Source organism: Dermochelys coriacea, chromosome 9, assembly GCF_009764565.3.
Source record: "Dermochelys coriacea isolate rDerCor1 chromosome 9, rDerCor1.pri.v4, whole genome shotgun sequence".
NCBI lineage: Eukaryota > Metazoa > Chordata > Testudines > Dermochelyidae > Dermochelys > Dermochelys coriacea.
In genome coordinates, this window is record NC_050076.1 from 100242478 (window position 1) to 100255638 (window position 13161).

Genomic DNA, 13161 nt, shown 5'->3' on the forward strand with positions numbered 1-13161 from the left:
TTTGTACCAGTGGCAGCGAAGTTCAGTTATTACAACTGAGTATTGCAGGGCTGAGGGAAGCCACTGGATGTTTTTGACAACATTCTTCATGAATCTGGTTCTTGTACATTTCGAAGTCCTTCAAATTTCACTCCCTCCCCATCCCCCCCCCAGTGAAATTTCAAGAGCTCACACATCTTTTGGAACTTGCAAAATCCACTTCCAAAGCACCCTGCGACATCGGACACTGGAAATCTTATGCACAACAGGAACGCCGGGGAAATGATCTTCCACAATGTGTGGGTTGAGTAGACAGGCAGCAATAGAGCAACAAACAGCCAGCCACATACACAAGCAATTATAACACTAGCACCTGCGCCATACACAAAGACACAGGAAGGAAAACAGCCAGGGGAATATACGTTCAGGTGCCACCTCTAGAAGTAGCAAGGATTTGTACAGGCCCTTAAATCCCTCACAGCATGATCCGGTCAGGGCAGAGTGCCAACCTGAGGCATCTGCAGCTGTAAAGGCAGGAAAGGAGGGGCAGCAGCTAGCAAATCTTTCCAGCAAGGGTATGTCTACACTTACTGTAGCATGTAGAGTACCGACACCGCATGCCCAGCTAGCACGGGTATAAACAGCAGTGTAGATAATGAGCCATGGCTTACGCATGTAGACTAGAGTGCCCAACATGGATCTCTACCTGGCCAAACGGTGCCTTCCACGTCTACACTGCTGTTTTTAGCGGTGTACAGTCCTGCTGCTGGAGCCTTTCCCCACACAGTGAAAGACTCTTGCAACAGGGAAAGAAAAGCACCTGCAGCTCCTTGCTGCCTCCGTGTAGCTGAAGCCTGTTACTGCAGCACGTAGCTACACGACGCAGCGACAAGTGTGAACGGTGCTTGCCTTCCCCTGCGGCGTGTAGCTACCCGTGTAGCGCCTGTACTCCACATGCTGCTGCAAGTGCAGACACAGCCCAAATAGGAGCAGACAGTGGCCTCAGTGAGGTCACGGTGACTTCCGGGCTGCTACGCTGGAGGATTGTGAACTGGCCAGGGAAGACTGGGAGCTCCAGTTGCTCAGTGGGAAACAGGCCTATCCTGCTGCTGTGCAGACAGAGGGTGAAACTCTGCCGCTAAAATCCATGGCAGGCCTCTGCTTCCCAGCCAGTAGCTGGCTCCCCCTCAGCCCTGCCACTTTGAACTCCCCCATGACTTTAAACTGGGATTTGGACAGTGCATAAAGTGGCCAGAAAAAAGTGTGAGGGGACTGAGTGGGGGGAGGGAAACTACCATCATCTGTCAGAGTAGCAGCCGTGTTAGTCTGTATTCGCAAAAAGAAAAGGAGGACTTGTGGCACCTTAGAGACTAACAAATTTATTAGAGCATAAGCTTTCGTGAGCTACAGCTCACTTCATCGGATGCATCCGATGAAGTGAGCTGTAGCTCACGAAAGCTTATGCTCTAATAAATTTGATAGTCTCTAAGGTGCCACAAGTACTCCTTTTCTTTTTACCATCATCTGATAGCAGCAGCTTTGGTAAGACAATGCATAAAGCGTGGCCCTCAGCAACCTGGCTCGAGTTTTCTTTTCTTTTTGCTGGGTCTGCAACCCCTTATGGCCCCCCCTTTCTAAGCAGTGGGTGGGGGGCAGCCCAGAAGAAGGTCTGCAGCTGAGGGGCCGCTGTTGAAGACTGGCAGTGCATTATCACTGCCTGCCTGATGTGTCCCTGAGCCCTACACCCTGGTGGACACGGCCACTGCAATGGGAGTTAAATCGTTGCAGCCGGCTGTCCTCCACAGGTTGACTGTGTTAAGCTGGCCTCAGCAGGGCCCAAAGGACCACAGCGTGGCTGCAGCTCCAAACTTACGCAGGACACCACTGGGCCACGTAGCTATTGGCCCCACATGCCACCCCTCAACCTGCCCCACCACTCCCTACCTGGTAGCAGGTTCTCACGGCAAAGGGGTGGGGCCTCTGGTATGTTGGGTAGCTAGGCTCTTCCTTGTCCATGGCACTCAGGTGCCACCAGACATGGTGGTCCCTGAGCCCCACAGATGCTGCGTTGTCCTCAGGAGAGGGTAGACATGAAATGAGTCCCTCTTCCCCTCAGTGCCACAGGGAGCAGCCCAGAGCCATTCCCTCCTGCTGCCCCTGAGAGCTTTGCTGATGGCCAGAGAGACATCCCATAAAATGGGGCCGCTGCTCGAAAGGGGAATCCAAAATGGCTTCTGCCTGCCCTGCTGACCCCATACAATACGTTTAGCCAGGAAGGGAGCCAATCACAACCAAACACCCCACCCAGCATGGAATCCCCAAAAGTAAAACTGCCCCAAACGTAAAAGTAAATTTCATATAAACCATTCAAACATTTTTGCGGTATGGGGCAGAGCATAATTTTTTTAAACAAACAAAAAAGTTCCTGAGCGATTTAATTACAAAATGTAGAATGTTCATTACATTGCTCCGATTTCATATGTGTTTTGCAAAATGAAAAAGAGAAATTTTTATGAGGGGGGGAAAAACCCCAAACAAAATGAAACTTTGTTATAAATATTTCACTCAGCTCTCATATTCAGATATTTGTAGTTAACAGTCAGGAAACCTGGGCAAAGATCTCATTGTTAAGGGACAAAGCTGCATTTACAGTTATTTCGCTACATTTTTGTGCTATTTATCAGCATTATTTCTTATTGGTATTACAGCATCCAGATCAGGGCCCTGCTGTGCCAGGTGCTGTAGATATATATAGTAAGAGACAGTCCCTGTCTAGAGGAGCTCACAGTGTAAATCAACTAAGGGTGAAAGAAAGGAATTATTATTCCCAGTTTATAGAACCGGAACTGAACCACAGCAAGGTTAAATTATTTGCTAAATGTCACAGCGGGAGTTTGCATCAGAACCAGGAACTGAATTAATATTTCCTGAGTGCCAATTTAATCCTTGAGCCATAAGACCAACTCTCTTCCCTAAGAGATTAATATATGTATTAGCTATATAGTATCAATTTCTGGTGTTCATTACAAAACTAGCATTTTTACTATCTAGATTCCCCAAACAACAGAACAATATTTCAGGTACATTATTTTCAAACTAGCCTGAGCTATTGAATCACTGTGACATTTCCTTTCTTCCCTGCATTCTGTTGTAAAACTGTAATGTTCAAGTGAGTATTTCATGTACACAGGCTCAGGTAAACGATAGCTTCCTACTCTGTGTATCAGACCCTGCTCGTGCAGCAGGAATGGCTCATTCTACCGCTGACGACAAAATGAAATGTCATTTTTGCTGGAGAGGAAATGCAGAAACCCAGTGGGCTGTTTCAATATGTGATTCTGCTGGTGAAACCACAGCAGCGCAGAGCCTGGTGTTTGCTTCCTTACATTCGCTGCCTCTGAAATGACTTCAAGAGATAAGTTAAGCGAACAAGAAAAAAATACAGTGACATAAGCATGCACTCCCCAGTAGCCTTTCTTACAAGTTCCTGCAGCTGACCAAAGGCAAAATTCTGTCCCTTTGAACTAGATGTGGATCCTAATATTTTTCTCTACTGTTGGGAGAGCCAGGCAATGGGATGAGAGAGAGCACACCAGAGTTTTGATCTACGGCATGCATCTAAAACTAGTAGATAGTCCCAACATGGCAGCTGCCCCTTCCCAACCAGCCGTACCTCCTTCCACCCTTCTGGTAGGTTTCATGGTCTGACTTCTCCTAGCTTCTTAGGACATCCAACCTTTGACAACCTGCTTGCAGGGTCTAGCCATTTTGTTGGGTCCCAACCATGCTTCTGTGACCCTAGAATGTGCCAGATTTGAATAAATTTAATTAATAGCAGCAAGGCCTAGAAAATAATTGACTCTGAACCCAGATTCTCTGACTCAAGTAACACCGCTATCCCCTCACATCTTTTCAGATCTGCTGCAGCCAACACAGTGGCCACAAAAATCACTTGGGGACCAAAATCCCACAATCCTTTGCACTCACACAGGACTGTGGTAGATAGAGAGATGATTTTTCAGCTGTTTTGGGGGGGCATGGACAAAAATAGGATTGAGGCCCATGGCTGATCACAGCTTCTACAGAAGTATCCAAGATGTGTTCCTGGATTCATTCACCACTCTCTTCTGTGTTTTAGTCTTTCCACACAGTGACTTAGGGCGCAGTGTGACCAGATATCCCGATTTTATAGGGACAGTCCTGATTTTTGGGTCTTTTCCTTATATAGGCTTATATTTCTTATATTACACCCAACCTCCTGTCCCGATTGTTCACATTTGCTGTCTGGTCACCCTATTAGTATTCTTGACACATTCTTGAGCTGCATCACCATGTAATAAAGGGTTTCAGAGTAGCAGCCGTGTTAGTCTGTATTCGCAAAAAGAACAGGAGGACTTATGGCACCTTAGAGACTAACAAATTTATTTGAGCATAAGCTTTCATGAGCTACAGCTCACTTCATTGGATGCATCATGTATCTTATGCTCAAATAAATTTGTTAGTCTCTAAGGTGCCACAAGTACTCCTTTTCTTTCTTTCATGTAACAAAGGGAACTCAACCCTGAGGCAAACACCATGGCTGTTCTCACTCTCTGCCTACCCAGGCTGAAGAGCCAGCAGCTAACCACAGGCTAAAGATAGTAAGAACAAAGCTGAATCTCAAAAGTGACTTTCACATGAGACCTGGTTCAGGGCTGCCCTTGTCACTGCTCTGTTCTCTCTTTTTTTAATTAACTAGGTGAAGACTATAGGATGACAAGAAATCCAGTCAACATGCTCCCCATCGCTATCACAATACCCCAAATTGAAGCAAGTTAGGACCATAAGCAGAAACTAACAAACCAATGTAGAGAAGTCAGGAGTGAGCCTCCTTGCTGGTATTCTTTTCATTATTTTTCAGATATAGCTGAGTGCAATAGAGTCTCTCTATTTTTAAACATGCTTATATTTTTCCGAGCGGCAGTGAGGAAGGGAGTATCAATGGCAGTCACACTGTTCTGACTACATGATTATAGATAGCAATCATATTTCCTCCCGGGATGGTCAAGCTATTCTAATCCAACAACTTGGGGCCTGCACCTGCAAAAACATCCATGCGCAAGTTGGGGGTACTCATCCGAGTAAAGCAACTCACGCAAGTAAGGGTTTGCGGGATTGAGGTCTGAGCAGCTCTGTGCCTGGTTCACTGGTGATGTGAAGGGGTCCTGTCTTCCCATGGGGCATGAAAGTGGGATAGCCAGTTCCTACACCACCTTCCCCCAGCCCCTGGTGTAGGGCACATGCTGGCGGGAGTGGGGGGGGTTAGGACTGGTGGCTGGGGAGCTCTGTATTCTGGCTGTTTGCAGCTAGGCTGTGCCCAGTTGGCACATTTTAGGGTAGGCAGAGGAGCTAGGCAGAGAATCAGAGAGTTGTCATTGACGATGCTATGGAATCCAATGGCACCTTAAAGACTAACAGATTTATTTGGGCATAAGCTTTCATGCGTAAAAAAAATACTTCTTCAGATGCAGAGAGTGAGAATTACAGATGCAGGCATTATATACTGACACATGAAGAGAAGGGAGTTACCTCACAAGTGGAGAACCAGTGTTGACAGGGCCAATTCGATCAGGGTGGATATACTCCACTCCCAATAACTGATGAGGAGGTGTCAAATCCAGGAGAGGCAAAGCTGTTTTTGTAATGAGCCACTCCCAGTCCCTATTCAAGCCCAAATTAATGGTGTTAAATTTGAAACTGAATTTTAGTTCTGCAGTTTGAAGTCTTTCAGAGTAGCAGCCGTGTTAGTCTGTATTCGCAAAAAGAAAGGGAGTACTTGTGGCACCTTAGAGACTAACCAATTTATTTGAGCATAAGCTTTCGTGAGCTAGAGCTCACTTCATCAGATGCATTCAGTGGAACCATCCAATGAAGTGAGATGTAGCTCACAAAAGCTTATGCTCAAATAAATTGGTTAGTCTCTAAGGTGCCACAAGTACTCCTTTTCTTTCTTTGAAGTCTGTTTCTGAAGTTTTTTTGTTCAAGTATAGCTACTTTTAAATCTGTTCTAGAATGTCCAGGAAGATTGAAGTGTTCTCCTACTAGCTTTTGTATGTTACCAGTCCTGATGTCTGATTTGTATCCATTTATTCTTTTACGTAGGGACTGTCCGGTTTGGCCAATGTACATGGCAGAAGGGCATTGCTGGCACATTGCTGGCACATATCACATTAATAGACATGCAGGTGAAGGAGCCCCTGATGGTGTGGCTGATGTGGTTGGGTCCTCTGACGGTGTCGCTAGAGTAGATATAGGGACAGAGTAGGCAATGAAGTTTGCTATAGGGAGTGGTTCCTGGGTTAGTGTTTCTGTGGCGTGGTGTGTAGTTGCTGGTGAGTATTTGCTTCAGGCTGGGGGGCTGTCTGTGAGGACTGGCCTGCCTCCCAAGGTCTGTGAGAGTGAGGGATTGTTTTCCAGGATAGGTTGTAGATTGCTGATAATGTGCTGGAGAGGTTTTAGCTGGGAACTGTACGTGATGGCCAGTGGTGTTCTGTTATTTTCCTTGTTGGGCCTGTCCTGTAGTAGGTGATTTCTGGGTACCTCTCTCGCTCTGTCAATCTGTTTCCTCACTTCTCCAGGTGGGTATTGTAGTTTTAAGAATGCTTGATAAAGATCTTGTAGGTATTTGTCTCTGTCTGAGGGATTGGAGCAATTCGGTTGTATCTTAGGACTTGGCTGTAGACAATGGATCGTGTGATCTATCCTGGATGGAAGCTGGAGGCATGAAGGTAAGAAGACTCTGGCTCTATAATTTTTGGTGTCAATAGAGAAAGCAATTACAGATATTCTCTCTTCCAATGAGGACCATTTGCAAATTTGAGTTTCCCCAGTATCATTCCTTTATTAACTGTCTAAAAAGGATGATCAGAATGGTCCCTTCTGGACTTAAACTCTATGAATCTATTAAATTCCTTCTATGTCTATGTTTAAGTGACCGTTCAGTTTATCAGGCAGGGATAAAGATATGCCCCTCCAGAATCATATCAAGTCTGAAACCAATCCTCCATTGAAGGTGATGGGAGTTTTGTTTACAGTAGGATTTCAGGAACAGGTCTTCCCTTTCTTCTGTCATCTGTAACATCTGTACTGGAATAAATTCTCTTCTTGCAAGTCCAGCAGCAGCCTCCCGGCAGGCACTCCATACAGTCTAAACGTTTTTGCTGGTTGTTTTAATCTAAGACATAGTGCAGATTTTTTGTTACTATTCTATATCTTTCTCTTGTTTTGCTGTCCTTAGTCACTGCCTCAGGCACATAATTCCTTACTCATCTGTAGAGCATGTACAGTAGTACGTGATCATAGCCATCTGCAGATTGATGAAATTCAGTCTTTGGTTTTAAAGCAGAGGTGGGAAACTATAGCCTAGATCCGGCCCGTGGGACCATCCTGCCCGGCCCCTGAGCTCCCGGCCGGGGAGATTAGCCCCTGGCCCCTCCCCTCCTGTCCCTCCTCCCCCGCAGCCTCAGTGCACCACACCACCAGCGCTCTGGCCCACTGCTCCTACCAGGCAGTGCTGGTGGCATGGCTGCAAGCTCCTGCCTCTCTGACCGGCATGGTAAGGGGGTAGGGAGTGGGGGGGTAGATAAGGGGCAGGGGGTTCTGGGGGCAGTCAGGGGACAGGGAGCAGGGGGGTTGGGTAGGGGGTGGGGTCCCGGAGGGATGGTTGGGGGCAGGGGTGTGGATAGGGGTTGGGGCAATCGGGATGGGGAACAGGGTGGGTTGGATAGGCATGGGAGTCCCAGGGAGCTTGTCTGGGGGCAGGGGTGTGAATAGGGGTTGAGGCAGTCAGGAGACAGGGAGCAGGGGGGGTTGGATGGGTCAGGTGCTCTGAGGGGGGCAGTCAGGGGGCGGGAAGTGGGAAGGGGAGAATAGGGGGCCAGGGTCAGGCTGTTTGGGGAGGCACAGCCTTCTCTACCTGGCCCTCCATACAGTTTCACACCACGATGTGGCCCTCAGGCCAAAAAGTTTGCCCACCCGTTTTAAAGGTTTTCTAATCGTTTTAGAAGTTAGCGTTGTTTAGTAATCTCATGCTATTCCATAGCCATTTGTTAATCACCTGTTTTATCTCTGAGCACAGTCACTGCTACATTCCCCCTCACCCATCCCAATTAAAAGCCTCTCTTTATTTCAAAAAGGGTGTCACACATTCTTTTTGGACTGTTCAGTGAATGACTATCACACCTCTGGCCAAGGAAGCCATTGGAGATCTAGAGATATATTTTTAATTTTCAGTGTCAAAAGCTGGTTTAATTCGGACTATGACTTTCTGCAGATAAAAGCCAGATTGAATAGCTCCCTATATTTCTAAGCTTATTTAACATTTGTACATAGCACCCTAGGTCTGCATGATGATTTACAGAGGGACAGAAAACATTGGGTAAAATTTTCAACAGTGTCTAAGGGACTTAGGCATTGAAAATCAGTGGGAGTGAGGCATCAAAGTCATGTAGGTGTTGTGAACAATTTACTCACTGTCCCTCTTCAAAGGCGCCTGCAGAGTGGGTTAGACAGAGAGGGAGAGAGACAGAGAATGAGATGACACCAGACAGCAGAGCGGCAAGGGGGTTTACACCAAACAAGGCTCTGAGGTTGCTGATTTCCATAAGATAAGCATCCTATTAGTTCCTTTTTCATCTATTTTTTAACAAGTTGGGCAGGGCTGGGAGTGACTGTAACACTGGCTGCTTCATGCAGCAGAAAGGGGAATTGTTCTTGCACATTTTTCCTCCAACCATACCCACATTTTGTTCTTTAGCCCATTCACAAACGGGCTGAGAAATAGTAGGTGCCTATGTTATTTTGGCCCATTTCTGTTTTTTTTAATTGACAAAGGTGACAGAGAAGAGTTACAGAGTAGCAGCCATGTTAGTCTGTATTCGCAAAAAGAAAAGGAGTACTTGTGACACCGTAGAGACTAACACATTTATTTGAGCATAAGCTTTCATGAGCTACAGCTCACTTCATCGGATGTAGCTCACGAAAGCATATGCTCAAATAAATTTGTTAGTCTCTAAGGTGCCACAAGTCCTCCTTTTCTTTTTTTAGAGAAGAGTTAGTGTGCTTGTGTGCTGCCCTGTATGTTGCGTAGTCATTTGTACCCCTGTAAGATGAGTACAAAACATTATCGCATCAGAGTGAGAGCTTTATACTCTCTTTGTGCAGGTGAAGATCACGATAGAGTCGGTGCAGAGAAATATTGATTGAGGGCTAATGTTGGAAGGACACTTTGAATCATAAAGTGTAATACAAACACTAATTAATTAAATATGAATTAGCATTAGTATTGTGGGAAATCCCATTTGCTGTCTCTCCCTCTGTCTCCCACTGCTTCTCTTTTCAGCAGTTTCTCTCTTTCTCCCCCCCTTGTCCCACCCAACTTTCTTGATTTTGCCTGTATCTCTATTGCTTTCTTTGCAGGGGACTTGGGTGTGAACACCTGTGGGACCTTCTGTCTGGGTCACAAGTTCTGGTAGCCCCATCTTATGCCATCACTCTTGCAGGTCAAGAGTTTAACCACTTTAACAAAACCTGATTTTTTTTGGCTGTTCTACCTTCTACTCTGCCTCTGGAGGCCTGCATTCATAATAAATATAGACTTCAGTGGGGTCACATCCTATGCATGAGCCAAGTTTGATCATGTCCACAGAAATACAGAGGCATCACAGACGGAAGAAATGACTGCAGCTCCCCAGAGACCGATAAGGTCCCACAATTAAGTTAAAACAAATGATTACTGGAAAAGCACAGGGCTTTTATAGTGCCACATTGCTTTCTTATGCTTATGTTCTTCTTATGTTCTTTCTCTATAAATATTGCTATAGTTTGCGTTTGCAGTGGAAAAGTCTGAGCCTCTTATTAGATTTCACTGGAACTAGGCCAGTTTGCACCAGCTGGGAGTCTAGCCCCGTATTCCAACCTTACCATTTGAAACTGATTTGGAACATGGTATTTAGCGTGATAAAAAGAAACCTCAATGTGATATATGGTATAGAGTCTCCTCCTCCCCCTCTTCAGGGTTCCTTATGTTGCTGCTTTTCTCTGCATCTGGGCAATATGCAAAATATGTTTTTATTTATGCCTTGCTTTATTTCTTTATTGTGCACAGGCCAAAAGTCATTCCTGGTATGAGTCAGCAGACTCACATTGGGGAATGAATTTGGCCCGGTGGGGGTTAAACTCCAGCTCATTCCTTACTCAGGGTAAAATCCTGGAGGCCACAGCAGGCCCATAGCACAATGGAACTCCTGATTCTGCTGTTCAGAGAGGAGCCAGGATAGAGAGGGCATGCACAAGCTGTGTGCACAGAAGTACTGGCTCATCTGGTATACTCCAGAGGTGAGTTCTGCAGGTGCACGGAAGGGAAAGGGTATGGAGCAGCTAGCCAAGGTTATGGTGACGGGTGAGTAGAATGCAGGGATGCACTAGCCCACAAAGATGCCTAGAGGGGATATAGCAGGTTAACCTGCAGCAGTGGTCAGGAAGAAGGTCTGCCAGAGTCGCCTGCTGGTTAAGGTGGAGGTATCTGTACCTCAGTCCCTGCGTGGGTGCATGAGAACACAGCCCATTTTCTCAGTGGTGAGTCTTTTGCTCTTTATACAAACAAATGTAACTGTACAAAGTGGGGCTCAAATAACTACGGGTGATGCACAAGATCTAGCTCCCCACACACACTGCTGCTTTGGCCGGGTTTCCTGAACACAGTGAGCACCACTGGAAGGCTCATAACAATTTAAAGGGATAGTATCCAATTTCTATACACTACACTCAGGCTGGGTGCTCTTCTCACTCAGTCCTTAGTCAGGCAAAACTTCACTGAAGTCACAGCAGCCTCCCCACCAATACTTAGGGGATCCACGTTTGGGTATTCATAACTATTGCATTTTCCTTTCCATCTGGAAGATGATTTTCCTGCTGGGGTGGGTAATGAGAGACCTGGTGGAGGCTGCTGCCATGTGGTTTTTCTTTTCTGTTCACCTGGTAGGCCCCTTCATGCCACTAGAAGATTTGATTATCTCCGCAGCTGGAGAGTCCCCTAGTTTGGAAGAGGCAGCATAGGTGCAGGGAACATGCAGGACAGGGCGGGAGCAGCACTATGCTCTGGCTAGCCTCAACTGGCAGATGGTCCCTTGGGGACCATTTCCAGCTGGCTCATGTTCGAGCAGCCTCCAGATGGCAAGCGCAACTTGACATGGTAGGTGAATTTTGCAAGTATGTAAGATTGTGGCTTACTAGGGAGGAGGGCTGTGGCCTGCAATCCTGGAGTGGCTAGCAGTTGCGATTCACTCCTCCCGGGAATCAGAATTAAGTCGATCCCCAGAAAGTGATGGAGGTTTGTCCTAGGAGAGTCAAGGTTCTCACCCCAGACATGGACCACATTCATACCAGTCCAATAAGGGATTTTACCATGAATCTCCCAATGTTTGGTGTTTTCATCAAGTCCCAACTGATGGAATCAGGATTATGGGAGAACCTCTATTTTCTTTAAAAGAAAAACAAAACTAAACCCCCATGGAGACACACCTGAGCCAAGCACACCCCTGAAACTCAGAAACAAGAAAGCAAATAAAATGACTCACACAGAGAGTTATTTTTAAGCCATTCTTATGACTTTGGGGACCTGACAGAAGATTTTTCAACACTTGGGGTTGGCAATACTGTGTCTGGTAGTTTAGTAGCTGCCCAAGTGTGGTGTGCCAGGAAGGAGCTGTTCTTGGTAGATGTAAAGGGAGAATGATAAAAGCACCCACAGGCACTGACTGTTGTTTTTCCTGGTGGGTGTGCCACCCCTACTCCTCCCTAAGGCCCCACTCCCGCTTGGCCTCTTCCCCCGAAGTCCCACCCTGTTCTGCCTCTTCCCACCCCACTCTACCTACTCCCTCAAGGCTCCCCCCAGCCCGCTGCTTCCTCCTCTCTGCCCCCAGCTCCTCCTACCCAAACCCCTCCCACTCACTGATACAGGGCCAGCCCTGGGAGCTGCTGAACAGCTGATCTGTGGCCAGTCCCAGGGCCTTAACCACCGTGGATGATGGGTGCTGAGCACCCCCTATTATTTTCCATAGGTGCTTGAGCTCCAGAGCACCCATAGAATCAGCACCTATGAAAGCACCTCCCCCCACAACCATTAGTTTCCCAGGACTACCAGTGTTAGCCATATATACCATGGCTGGCCCCAGATAAATGGAATAGGTCCAGTGCTCTTATACTAGAGTAACTGCTCCCACTTTGACCAATGAAGAGGGTGAAACAGCCTCTGGGGGGCTAAAAAGGATCAGGGAACAGCTGGCTGGGAGAAGGTGTCTGAAGACAGCCAGGAGAGAAAACAGAAGGGGGCAGCTAGGAACTGCCAAAGACCAGGGGATGGTCTAAGGAGGAGAGCAGTTGGGGTGGGGCTTGCTGGCTGATCTCCCTAAACTGCAGAACCGAGGGCTGAAGGCAGAAGATCAGCAGAGGAGCTTACCAGACCTGACATCTCCAGAGCTGGACCCAGAGGAACCATAAGGGCCAGGTGGAGGGAGAGGTGTTTCCCTGGCCTGGATGTTCTTAGCATGTCAGGGTTCCTGCTGGGAGGAGCAGGGTTGTACCCTAGTGAGAAGGGGTAGGGTGGCTGTCCTGGTCCAAGACCAGGAGAGGGGTGTGCAGTGGAGCAGGGGTCTAGGAAGGGATGGTGTGGGTCTGTATGTTCCATGTACTGTTTAGATTATGCCAGGGCCTTCTTGCACTATGGCATTTGAGCTCAACCATAGACATGTAGGGCTAGAAGGGCCCTGGAGAAGTCATCAAATCCAGCCCCCTGAACTGTGGCAGGACCAAGTAAAGCTATTTCGCTATAACTCATGTACATGGGACTTTGGCAATAAATTAACCCCTCTGGGGGTATTTCTGGGGAGACTGCAGGAGGGAAAGTGAGGCAGGTGTGCCATTATGCTGTAGCCTGTTGCGGAAGGGTACTCCAGGTGGGGATGCCCTGGGTCAATACTTCTGTAGACACTGTGTCTAAGAAGACATGAGCACTGGACTGGGACTTAGGAAACCAGAATTCTATTCCTGGAATTGCTACTGGCCTGTTGAGTGACCTTGGGTAAGTCACTTCACCTCTGTGCCTCAGTTTCCCCATTTGTAAAATGGTGATGATGATACTGATCT